This window comes from Micropterus salmoides, unplaced genomic scaffold, assembly GCF_014851395.1.
Source record: "Micropterus salmoides isolate LMB-PRFRI ecotype aquatic unplaced genomic scaffold, ASM1485139v1 Ms_hic_scaffold_3, whole genome shotgun sequence".
Lineage (NCBI taxonomy): Eukaryota > Metazoa > Chordata > Actinopteri > Centrarchiformes > Centrarchidae > Micropterus > Micropterus salmoides.
In genome coordinates, this window is record NW_024042261.1 from 5,792,404 (window position 1) to 5,804,868 (window position 12,465).

Consider the following 12,465-nt stretch of genomic DNA (forward strand, 5'->3'; position numbering starts at 1 on the left):
TAGGTCTGTTTTGTTCAGCTCATGTTAAGGTTTTGTTGCCTGAGTTAAGTTCTGATTAGTTGACCTCTTTTATGGGCCCAGAACATTCTGTTTTTTGTAAATGAGTTGTAAATAAAAACTTTTTGGAAACCTATTTTCTGACTCCTCATGCCTGCCAGTTTGGTCTGTCACTTAGGCTGTGGGTATGAAAGCTCCTATTGGTTCAATTGAGGGGTCAATTGAAAGGTCAGAGTTCAACGACTATTTTGAAGTTGTTTATATCCAAACTGGAGTTATTACATTTATATATGAAATATTATGCACTTCTGCTGGCTAATATGAAATTATGCAACAGCAGTCCCTGTGTATTTACTGATGGAATAATGTGTTTTGAACTCAATTTTCTTACTGGAATGGATCATCTGGACCTTTGACAATGTAACAAGACTGTTTTTGTCGGAATATAATCGATCGGTGGATTACTGTTACGGCCTCTCTAAAGAATGGCTCAATCAGAGACCACAACATATGAAAGTACGCCAAGGACGGGAGAAAACTCATAATTCACTCACAAAGAGAATACTTCTTGTTATGATCACTTCACTCTTTATCAATGTTTTTGTCAGCGAACACATTTTAATCTTTGCCTCACTCTCTGGTCTCCCATCCACCCCTGTGCACCTTCACCCCAGCACAGCTCAGCCTCCTATTCTCCACCGATTCCCACCCATGATAGTGTTGCTAATCCTGACTGGGATCGCTCCGGTACACCCGCCATCACTTCACGTCTCCACCCTGACAGAATGGAGACGATGAGCCTGAAATCTGCTCTCTGTGGTGAAGGATTTAGCTGTTATTGTGTGTGTGTGTGTGTGTGTATGTGTGTATGTGTGTGTGTGTGTGTGTGTGTGTGTGTGTGTGTATATGCGTGCGCGTGGGCGTGTGTGTGGGTGGTAGGCGGGGGTGGATGGGAGCATGTGTTAACAAGCCTATCTGCCCATCCAAGTGTTAATCTGTGAGATGCCAGCTGATATAGTAGGACAGGGTGGGTTTGGCTCCCTTCATGCCTACCTGCTCACCAGTGCCGGTCTGTCCTCCCTGTAGAGAAGCACGACTTTGCCCTTCGATCTCTCCGCGCCTGGGCACAGGTGGCACTCAGTGTGCGTCGACACCCCAGCCTCCCTGTGTTTGTCAGAGCTCAGACTGTGTGTGGCTATGTGCGCCTGAGCGTATGTGTTAGCCTCAACTTTATGACAAGAGGGATAATCTCCCTTCTCCCCCTGCAGGTGGTTATGTTTGTGTGTGTGTGCTGGGGTTGGACCGATTGGTTTGATGTTTTATCAAGCAGATATTTGTCCTTTATTAAAGCTACAGTAATAAATATGATTATAGATATTCAAATGACAAATGTACAGATTATTCCCCAATTCTACAGTTGCCCTCAGCTCTCTGAAGCTTCCCTGCATGGGTCCAGATCTTTGAATCCACCCACTGATTCTGGTCTGGCATCATGACACGAAACAGTGACCTCGGCTGAAACAGTGACCATTACAGAGAGCAACCAGTGCCATGGACGAGACTAACGACTATTTTAGACAAGATTGAATGAAAGTCGTTTATACATTGCTCCGCTCTTAAAACCCCAGCAAAACCAATATGTTGGCATGGCAATGCATCAGAGAATTATGTTATATCCATGCACACATGTTTGTAGGGATTGGTTAGGGAAAATCGAATCCCCCTCCCCGCAGAAACGGGTTAGAGCGGACGGAACGTCACACTGGTTGGAAATGGAGTGCAATGGGTTGACAGTTCTGTCAGATATCAGGCAACTAAAAAGCTCTTAGCCTCTTAGCTCATTGTTGTGCTTTGCATAGCTAGCAAAAGCCAATCTTTCCAACCAGCTGCAGCTCTTAATAATAGTTAATACGCTCTGATAAAGCTACTACAAAATTAGTAATCGATATTTCTCTTAAGAGATGGTGGAGATCAAAACCGATTATTTGATACTTACTTTCATGAGGGAGCGCTGTGTATGCTGGAGGAGTTAGGTCCACACCAAAAAGCTTAATTTGACCCGAAGAGTTTTGTGTGAAATATTTGGTTTTATTAGTTTGGTTATGTAGTGGCTTCTCAAAGGGCTTGTGGGCAAATTACAAATAAAAGTCAGTCTGTCTCTGTAGTGGGCCGTTAACTTTTTTCTCATGATTGTACATTATTTCACTCAATAAACAGTTTTGAAAAGGGTAAAACAAGGGAGGAAGGTAAAAGGGTGCCAGGGTTGATGGTAAAATATAAAAGTGCCTGTTATGACTGTTACTGTTTAAATGCTGGTGTAAACAGGCCTTCAATATGCTATTGCGTTCTCACATGGAGCACAATGCTAACATTCAACAAAGTTGTGTCCAATGTTGTGTCTTCCGCTGCTAATTAGTGGAAAACCTGATAGAAAATTATACAAATAATTCTGTTCAATTGCATTTTTTAATGTGATTTTCTACCCTGCTACGGTTTCCTCTGCTCATACTCATCTCAGAAGAATTCTGGCAGAATTGAATTTACATGTTCATTGTTTAGGCTCCTTTAAGAACATTTATACTACATCAGATATAAATATAATGTGAGTAAAAATATAATATTTACACAAATATTTATTACTATTCTTTACAGTTTTTTAATGCACAAGTTGAAGGGCTGGCAGGATTACATTTCACTTTGATTGTACCTTATATATGATTAAATGTGATAAATAAACTTCATTGATTAATTGATTTATTGTGAAATTGTTGAGATTAAAGATTGGTGCAAAACATGAGCTGCAAGTAGATTTAGTTGAGTTTGAGTTGACCTTTAAAAATCCCATACTGGCCAAAATCTGCTGGGGTCTGAGGGGTATATGGCCTTTTCTGACACATTGTGAATACAATTCAATACAGATCAATATTTTGGCTACTTCGCAGCTTCAGTCTAATAGTATCAGTGCCACCAGATGAACCATTGCATGAACACAGGTGTGTGTGTGTGTGTGTGTGTGTGTGTGTGTGTGTGTGTGTGAGTGTGTGCAGCTCAGTATCCCGTGGCTTCTCTCCATACCCACAGTTCCTTGCTCAGCGCAGCCTGTCCTGGCCATCTGCCACTGTGAGCTCCAGGCAGGGGGCTGCAGGCTGGGTGTCGGAGCCCCCGTGGACCACTGGTGGTGGAATGGTACGCAGAGAACAGCAGGGCGGGGGAGCTCACTGTGTTGAATGAGGACTACACTGACATAGTATGTTCTCGAAATAACTTATTATTAAATACTATATTTGACTCACAATTATTTAGGAACTATGTGGCAGCTATTTATGAATGAGCAATTAGCATCTTACTGTGTAATAAATTGTAGCCGAAACCTGTAACACTTTTAAAACCCTTCACCTACTTAGTACTTATAAGAAGCATATAAAAACAGGCTTGGCACACTATGGTGTAGTTGCACAAATTTATTTGGACATTTTTAAGTATTGGTTAGTGTCTTTGTCAACACTTATAACTTCTCTTATGTTGCAATCTTAAGTGGTTTATATATATATATATATTTATATATAAACAGTTATTGACAGGATGGTATTACATAGCTGTAATCATATTCAATGGCACATGATTTGACACATAAGAGAAAGCCCTACAGTGTGTTATAACACATTTATTAACTGCTTATACACGTGTTCAAGTTGTTCACTGGCAGATGTAGAATGTCTTACAAATGTGTTCAAAACTTGAAAACATGTTACATATGATAATTATATTACTATTCATCATCTGCTCATTCACCACCATTACACACTAGGACATTACATTATCATGTGTTATTGTGTTTTGTAGACCCGGTCCATGGTGTAAATCCAAGTACAGATACAAATACAGATATCTGAAATTAAATAATTCACGTAGCCAGTTTTGATGACATGATTGACCTAATTGCAGTTACAATCGGGATGTCACCCTGTTCTATTACATAACTGCACGAGTGCAAGAGAGAGTGCAATTGAATAAAAAAAAAATGTGTGCTGTGTATGTGCCACTCTTGTTTGCACTGCAGTCTGCTCATTATCCACGCGCTAAAGTGCGACCGTTTCTCGCCCAAAAATAGATACTTAGAAACTAGAAAAATCTTTCACAAGCACAGTGTGCAAGTAAAGACTACAACCTACGATAATCCCAATCCCAACAGTTCAAAACATAGTCGGACTGGCCACCGGGAGCACCAGTCAGCGACTGAGACGAGTCATCAGCAGCTGAAGCGGTGAGACAGAAGAAGATGGGGAGAAGATAAGGATGGTTTGGGTTTGGCTAGCTGGCTAACTTTTCATAAAGCCGATGTGCTGGTCAATGTCACTTTTTCTCAACTGGATGGGGCGAGACATAAAAATTTGAGACCAACGTAGAGCACTTGTTTTGCTTTTTTACAACTCACAAACATGAAACTGCTGTAACTGGAATTAAAATTATACTAAGCTATGTAGTATAACATTATATGAAATAATACTCAATATTATTATATAATCAATATATTAATCAAGACAGACTCTGCTTTTTATTTAATGTTGTTATATTATACTAAAGTAGTCATTTAAACTAGTTCCTTCACCAGGTTGTTTATAGTAGTACCTCTGCAGTGGACAGATGTAGATTTAGCCAGAGCCAGTATGCCAGTGTGCCAATATGTGCTCCTTCAAATTATGCAGCCTTATTAGAAACAGCATTATTAGCATTAATGCATTAGCATTATTAGAAATTATTTATTAATTGTTATTACTGCTTGTAAATGATAATGCTGTTGAGGGCGCATGTGAAGGGGAAGTTTGACCCCCACTATGAAGGAAGTGTTGCCCCAAATAAAGTTCCTCACTTTGAATGCAATTCATCTTGTTCTGAAGGTGACAAAAGATATATAATACATATGAATAATGATGTAAGAAAGATGAGCATTTAAATCACAAAACGTTTCACAGAGACATGTAATATTCATCCACATTATGTTATGTTATTGGGAACTTTCTTACAGCATGTTTCTTCTCCCTTGGGGCAAACACGTCCCTTTACCCCACTAAGATAACTGCCAACCAAACTGTACTTGATATTGATGACTCGCCCCAAAGACATTAGTCTAGCCGTGCCCAGTGACGCACACTTCAGGAGTGACCCATATTAATAATGTAGGCTTCAGTTAATTTTCCATCCAGTACAGTAGAGCGACTGAACCATGACCCGCCTTCGCACGACCAGCTCTGTAAATGTCACCCATATGGCCCGCTCATTCATTTCCCACAAAACAAATTCCCACAAAAGACTGTAAGTGTATTTAAAAGGGAAAAGCAGCCAGAAAGAACCCTCTTATCCACCGCTCATTTTTTCCCACGAGCTAGTGGTGCTCTTTTAATTTCCCTCTCTGAAAGGTCAGTCGCAATGTTCTCCATCTCCACCTTAATTGATTCTTTAAATGCAGCTCGTCTTGCACAGGGGGAGTTGGGGAGGAAAACTAGAGAGGTGTTTGCCTACCTTTAGTCACGGTTAAAGGCCCTAAAATGGTTACCCATCTTTTCCTAATTGTATTGGCTGTGTGTAAATGTATGTTCCTGGAGATTGAAGCCTGGATATGCACTCTTCTGGGATCTCAAAACCTGGACATAACAATTTGCAAATGAAAAGAAAATTGCCTTTTTGCTCAAATGGGCGAGGTGAGGTTGTTTTCTGATAAATACATTGAAAGTGGGCAGAGCCTTGGTTGTACTAAATGTCAACATTTATTAGAATAACTCCTTGATATTTTCCATTGGAGGCATTGTTATTTACAACTAATACGTTCTGTGATTTCTGCAGGCAAATGCAACATCTGCACCTGGACTTGGTTTGTGTGAAGGAAACCTTTTCTAATAAGAGTTTTATTAATCACTGGTTGTGCTGAATGTATACTCAGATGCAGGGCCGTTTAAGGCATGGCGACCCCCCAGCTGGTGGAGGGGCGCCAAAGAGAAGGTAGACATATTTTGTAATTAACTTCAGACTCCTACCTTGAAAAGTTTGTCACACTGATCTCCACTTGCATTTCATTAAACCCACTGCTGATGGTGCCCTCAACACCTGATGCTCAGAGTGGTCTGCAGAGACACTCTATTAGGGGCTGACACCCATTGTCATATCGTTACTGAAACTATTGACTGCTATTTTGTGACCCTGTGATTCATTGCTCATGTAACTGCATAAGAATCATATATACAGGGAGATGAATAACCAGGTGGTTATCTTATATAAAGCACTATCACTATTATTACACGATTAGCATGTAATCAAAACTGTTATATGTTCTGTTCTGGGCTAGTGGAGGCTTCTTTGATTAAGATAGTTTAGGGTTAGGCTTTAAAGCCAGATGTTTGCCTGGGGGAATGACAACTGTCAAAAATGCCCACTCGCTCTAACACGGGCCGCAGACAAAAAAAAGTTGTTTTGCGTCTAAGTCATGGTGATTTGCATGTTAACTATACCTCTAAAGTGCTGCTGTTTGCTGAAAACTGACAAAATACTACAGAGCACTACATAAAATACTGCATTATAGGAAAGCTGTGAGCAGGTTTAAATTTTAATGGAGACTTAGTAAACTACAAATCAGGCTACATGCTGTTGATGAATTGAATTAAACCAAAACATCATCAATATATGTAGCTATGAAAAATATCAATCCCCGCACGGGTGAGAATGTGTCTCTGGTCAGGGGCACCAAAATGACTCTGGGTTAAGGGGTTAATCTTGATCTTAATCTTAATGTAGTTGTAGAGCCATAATAAATGACATTGCCTATCCATTGCTGATCTGTTACCAGTGTTGTACAATTGAGGTTGTCAAGAAAGAGTTTTGTCTATGCAATGTTCAGCAGCAGCCTCTTTCAGTTATATGTGGGCGCCCCAAATGTTTGCGAATGATAATGGCTATTAATGGCTAAAATAAAGCTTCTTCTACTTGAGCTTGCTTGGTCATCCAGGACACATGCACAGCCAGGTTAGTCATGAAACAACTGGCTACTGCCTTCTGTTTGGACATGAACTGCTCTTTCTCCCATTCTTTCTGGCAAATCATTCTGTACCAGTAAGATTTGCCTAAGATTTGGGAAAATGTTTGTGGTTAGTGGTATTTGGTATTTTTACTGTGACGAACACGACATGGAATACATGGAAAAAGCTTGAAAGCACAAAATCTCACACTCACTCACTCATCGTCAACCACTTATCCTGTGTACGGGATAAAAAAAGGAAAGCAGTATAACAAAAATATACATCGTCAGCACAGGCTCATGCTGTGATCCGGCAAGGTGTTAAGTGTTGAGTTTGATTCAGAACACTCACCACAGTAGTAGATATTGGGTTTCCTCATTCAATCTCTCCATGCTCATTGGCTTGCAGTGGCTTGTTGGTGAGCGTGGCAACTATTGACCAAGGCTATCTATGAGTGATGATTCATGCCAGCTAGCAGATTAATGATGTTCATCAGCTCCTCTCCATCCACCAGCACTGCAAACCTTCCCTCTGCCATGTCCTCCATCTCTGCTTATCAGATCACCATTTGTAATAGTGTTGCTCCAACTGCTGCAGTCCTTTCCAGCAGCAGCCCTGGGTCAAGTTTCATCCCAGGCACAAACGCTCACACACACTGACTGTAATTACTGTTTTCTAATACTGTTGGGGTCTCTCCAAACTGTAAGACAGTGCACTATCCCTAAAGAATGTTTTTTTGCCTTTTTATTTTCATTTTAAATATCAACCTGCTGAGAGATAAAGACTGTTCTTGTGCCAAGCTTTTCTAATAGCAAAATTAATAGACGGCAATATTTTATTTCTTTAGGCATTTTTCTAATGGTCAAACTGACTGCAAATGATGATGTCTGTAGCACAATAGGCTATCCCACTTAAAAATGCTGCTTAAGTCAAACCATGGTCCCAACAAATGAAACAAAATAATGCATAAGGGCTTACCTGAAGCAACATGGAACATGTCCTGACCATGATAAAGGCTAAAAATAAACAGCTATCATATACTGTAACAGAGTTTATAGACAGGAGACATTTGTGGCATTTTCCAGTCGTCCAGCAAGATATGATAGCAACAATTGTCTATACATCCAGGAGACACAGAGCAACATGTACTAAATGTCCAAAATGTACTCAACTGTTAGCTCTATAAGTCTAAAAATCATGTTGCTATCATGCTTTCATTCTGGGGATTTATTTAGACTTTCCAGGCAGCGTAAATTCAGCTTGTCTGAGCTTGTTTACATGAAACAGCTTCCTACAGAGGACCGTAGGGCTCAACCATATAGTCTCTCAGTAGGCTAGAAGATGAAAACAAATAATTAAATGTAACCAGGTGATATAGTCAAACCTTAAATATACAGGAGATTCAAGTTTCAAAACCTCTATTGGCACAATTTTCTGCTGTAGCGAGAATGCTGCAGGTGTTGATTTTAGACAGCAGAGGGCATAGCATTGCTGACTCAAAACAGCCGCATGCTTGCCGAGAGGTCAAGGGGCACCGGGAAAATACAGGAAGTAAACTGTGCTATTTTGCATGGACTGGCTGCTGCTGTTATCGGTGAGAACATTTATTAACAATGTTATGTTGTTGTGAGTTATTACACACAATATGCCAATGTGTTTGTCTAGTGGTGTATGATGTATGTATTAAATTCCACATTGTATGCAATTGTTGCGTATAGGATAGCCGATGCTTGTGGAAGAAACCCTACATGTGGGCCACGAGAGCTCGTTATCCGTGAGTTAGGTATGAAACGGAAGTTACCTAATGAATGTTGTTTTTATTTGTATAACTAATGTATCTGTGTATGGACACATTTGTTTTTGTTTTTGTACATCCCCCAGTTACTCCAGTGGAACGACTGCATTTTTGCTTCATTTTACAAAAAATTACCAGCCCTGAAGGTGGGAAAACAAAAAGAAACCCCGCGAATGGTATTTGAAGTTGTGTGTGTAACTTGTCCCGGCTTCATAAACGAGGCTAAATGCTGTGTACTGATTCTAAGGTACAGCACTAGCAACCATTTCATAGTACACAGAGTAATTTGATTCATGCAGCAAAGGGCTGCAGACCGGATTTGAAACAGGGCCACTACAACAAGGACTTAGCCTTTGTACGTGGGGCGCACCATCTACCATGTGAGCTAAATGACTCCCCAGCAGAGTCATAATTAATGAACAACGCATACTCATATCTAAAGAACATAATAGGTTGTTTGCCAATGACCCCCAAAATGACATACTGAATTGAAACTCAGGATTGTTGAAGAGTACCAGCAACAGGTGTACCGGACCTTTGTCATTATGGTTAAACATCATTGCAGATCCATCTCACCCCGGTCACAACCTGTTCCAGCTCCTCCCCTCTGGTAAGCGCTACAGAGCTCTGTATGCCAAAACCAACAGACTCAGGAACAGTTTCTTCCCACAAATCATCACTCTGATGAACAGCTGTCTCTGACTCACAGTGTCAAGAACAATTCCTGTGCAATAACCCAGTAACTTTGACTCTAATCAGCCACCTGTTTACTGGCTACCACTTATTATTTATTCATCATTCTTTATTTCAGTGCTGTTCACACTGTTATGTGTCATATTGTAGATATTGTATACCAAATCCACCTTCCTCAATTAAACAACACCTGCACATAGTACTTATTTATTCCAGCATTCTTTGAACTATGCTCCATCACACTGTGTACATGTGTACATGTATGTACATGTGATGTACCTGTATATCACATCCACCTCCGACATGTACCATCCATCCATCGTCAACCGCTTATCCTGCGTACAGGGTCGCGGGGGGCTGGAGCCAATCCCAGCTGACATCGGGCGAAAGGCGGGGTACACCCTGGACAGGTCGCCAGTCCATCACAGGGCCACACAGAGACAAACTACCACTCACGCTCACACCTGAGGACAATTTTAGAGATCGAAGAGATCCTGGGGGAGAACCCACGCGGACACGGTTAACACACAGTGTACTAACCACTGCACAACCACGCTGCCCTCCGACATGTACATAATAATAATAATGATAATTATAATAATAATAATTTACTCCTGCATCCTTTGCACTCTGCTCATTGCGCTATTGTCTCAATCTGTCTATATTGTTCTCGTTTTTGTTTACAGTGTGTTGGTCTTCTCTATACCGAAGCCTGTGTTTGATTTTATTATTGTGTTACTGTATTATTATGAGTAAGCACATCGTAAGCAATGTACAATCCTAAGTCAAATTCCTCGTATGTGCACACATACCTGGCAAATAAAGCTGATTCTGATTCTGATGGTTACGTAAGTTAAGTTATGTCACATGACTCATGTGTCTTACAAAATGGTCACAGTTTGGTTAAGTTTAGGAAAAGATCATTTTTTGGGAACTAAAGTGACTTACTTAAGTTCAAATAAATGTTGACTTTTGGTTTCGCATAGGACACAAACAGCATTCTCCTGGGTGAAAATCTATTGCTTTCCGTTGAGTTGTTTGAGTTTATTCTTGAACTTGGAAATAGTAGTTTGAATCTTAACTCAAGGTCCATCTACCAGCTTTTTCTGGAGCTTGCATCCACATGTAACAGCCTTCATCAGATCATGATGATTAAAACCGTTAGAGGCAAACAACTCCTGGAAAAACTACTAAGTTGATCAGTTGAGTTGATGTTCAGTTGATGTTTAATTTATTAACACACATGAGTTTTGTTCCTACAGTATGGGCTGTAAATTCTCTAACAATGGACTCTGAGGACAGGATAAAATGTATAAATACCAGTTGTTGTCTGAATATACGTATCTGAAACACTGCCCATCGACAGGTTTCTGATTTGTGTCCCTTAGACCAGCCAATAACAATTATATCTTGAGCAACATACTAAACCTCTACCTATGTACTCCAGTGAAGTTGCTCAGAGGCCAGCAGATCAGACTGGGGTTTTACTGCACAGCTACCAGCGGTAAACCTTTGTTACTGTTTGAATGGTCAGTTTGATTTACCTTTTTAACAAGGCCTTTCAGAATAGTGTTTAAAATGCTTCAACTGTAACCTTCTGATGCAGAAACGCAGAGAAAACTGAGCTTCACAATGGCTGTTGAAGAGAACATATTAGAAATGTGTACCACAGATTCTGTAAGCAGCCTATTTCACTTAGATAACATGGACAGGTTGAATTCTTAAATCCCCCCATCACCCTCCCACCTAGTAGAGATACTGTAGCTGTTATCTCCACGCAGTAATTCGGAGAAACCCCGATCTGGCTCCACGGGGGGAGCATGCCCAACAAATATGATCTATGGCATACAAATGAGCCCTGTAATTTATTCATAAATCATCATGGCTGCCTTTGCTGGCAGGGCCCTTTTTAATTGTCTTTGATTAACAGTGGCGTGTGCTGGAGATAGGCGCTCGGTTGCGTTCAGGTCCCTTTTTGTTCTCGGGTGGTATCGCAGGCTTCCCAGGGAAATCATGTGTCAGAGTGGAAGGAAATCAGGGGCTCAGCTTGATATCCATATACTGGTGTGTGTGTGTGTGTGTGTGTGTGTGTGTGTGTGTGTGTGTGTGTGTGTGTGTGTGGTGTATGTGTGGGCACGTATAGACTCACACACAGTACTAATGCACAGACTGACATTTGGCACCCTTAAATGTGAGAGCATGTAGAGTACATAGAAGGATGCATGTTTGAGAGACATGCACACACAATCTGTTCAATTAAATGTATGAACACAGTGCAGACATATGCAAAAGGATACATGCATATGTAGTCACCCAAAATGGTGGGTGTGTTTTGATTTGGGCAATTTCGCCAAGTGGTGTATTAATTAGGTGATAAATTTAGGTAGATGCAACTTGTTCTATATTATTCTAAGGTAAAATAATGCTAACCTTAACCGTAACCCATAATGACGTCACTCTTAATGTTACTACATTGGTGTGCATTTTTGTACTGTTCTTAACTGCTAGTGCAGCTGCACCCCTATAACCCCCTTGACACTCAGCCAGTGAATGTACACATCCAACTTGTATCTTTTTCAGCATGTTACCTCTGGAGCTCTGCCCTCCTGGGCCGCAGACACACAGGCAGCTTCGTCTCTGCTGTAGCTGCAGATTTGACATTTTTCTTCCGTGCCATTCTCACACAGTTTACCAAGATTTTTCATGTGAACTTTAAAGTTACTCTGTATTGGTTGCAAGTACACATAATCCTGACTTTGTCACAGTAATGAGAGTAAATGTAATTTGTTACCTTCACCCCTGGTTATCTATATATTCTTTAGGCTTACTGTACTGTAGCTGGACAGGTGCTGAGTCAGTCACCATTAAGGAGTTCTGCACAATGGCTATGAGAGATATAAATGTAGTTTCAGGCCTATCTGTCAATTTGTTCTGTGCTAGGTATATGCGGGATTCAAGACTTTCAGTACATGC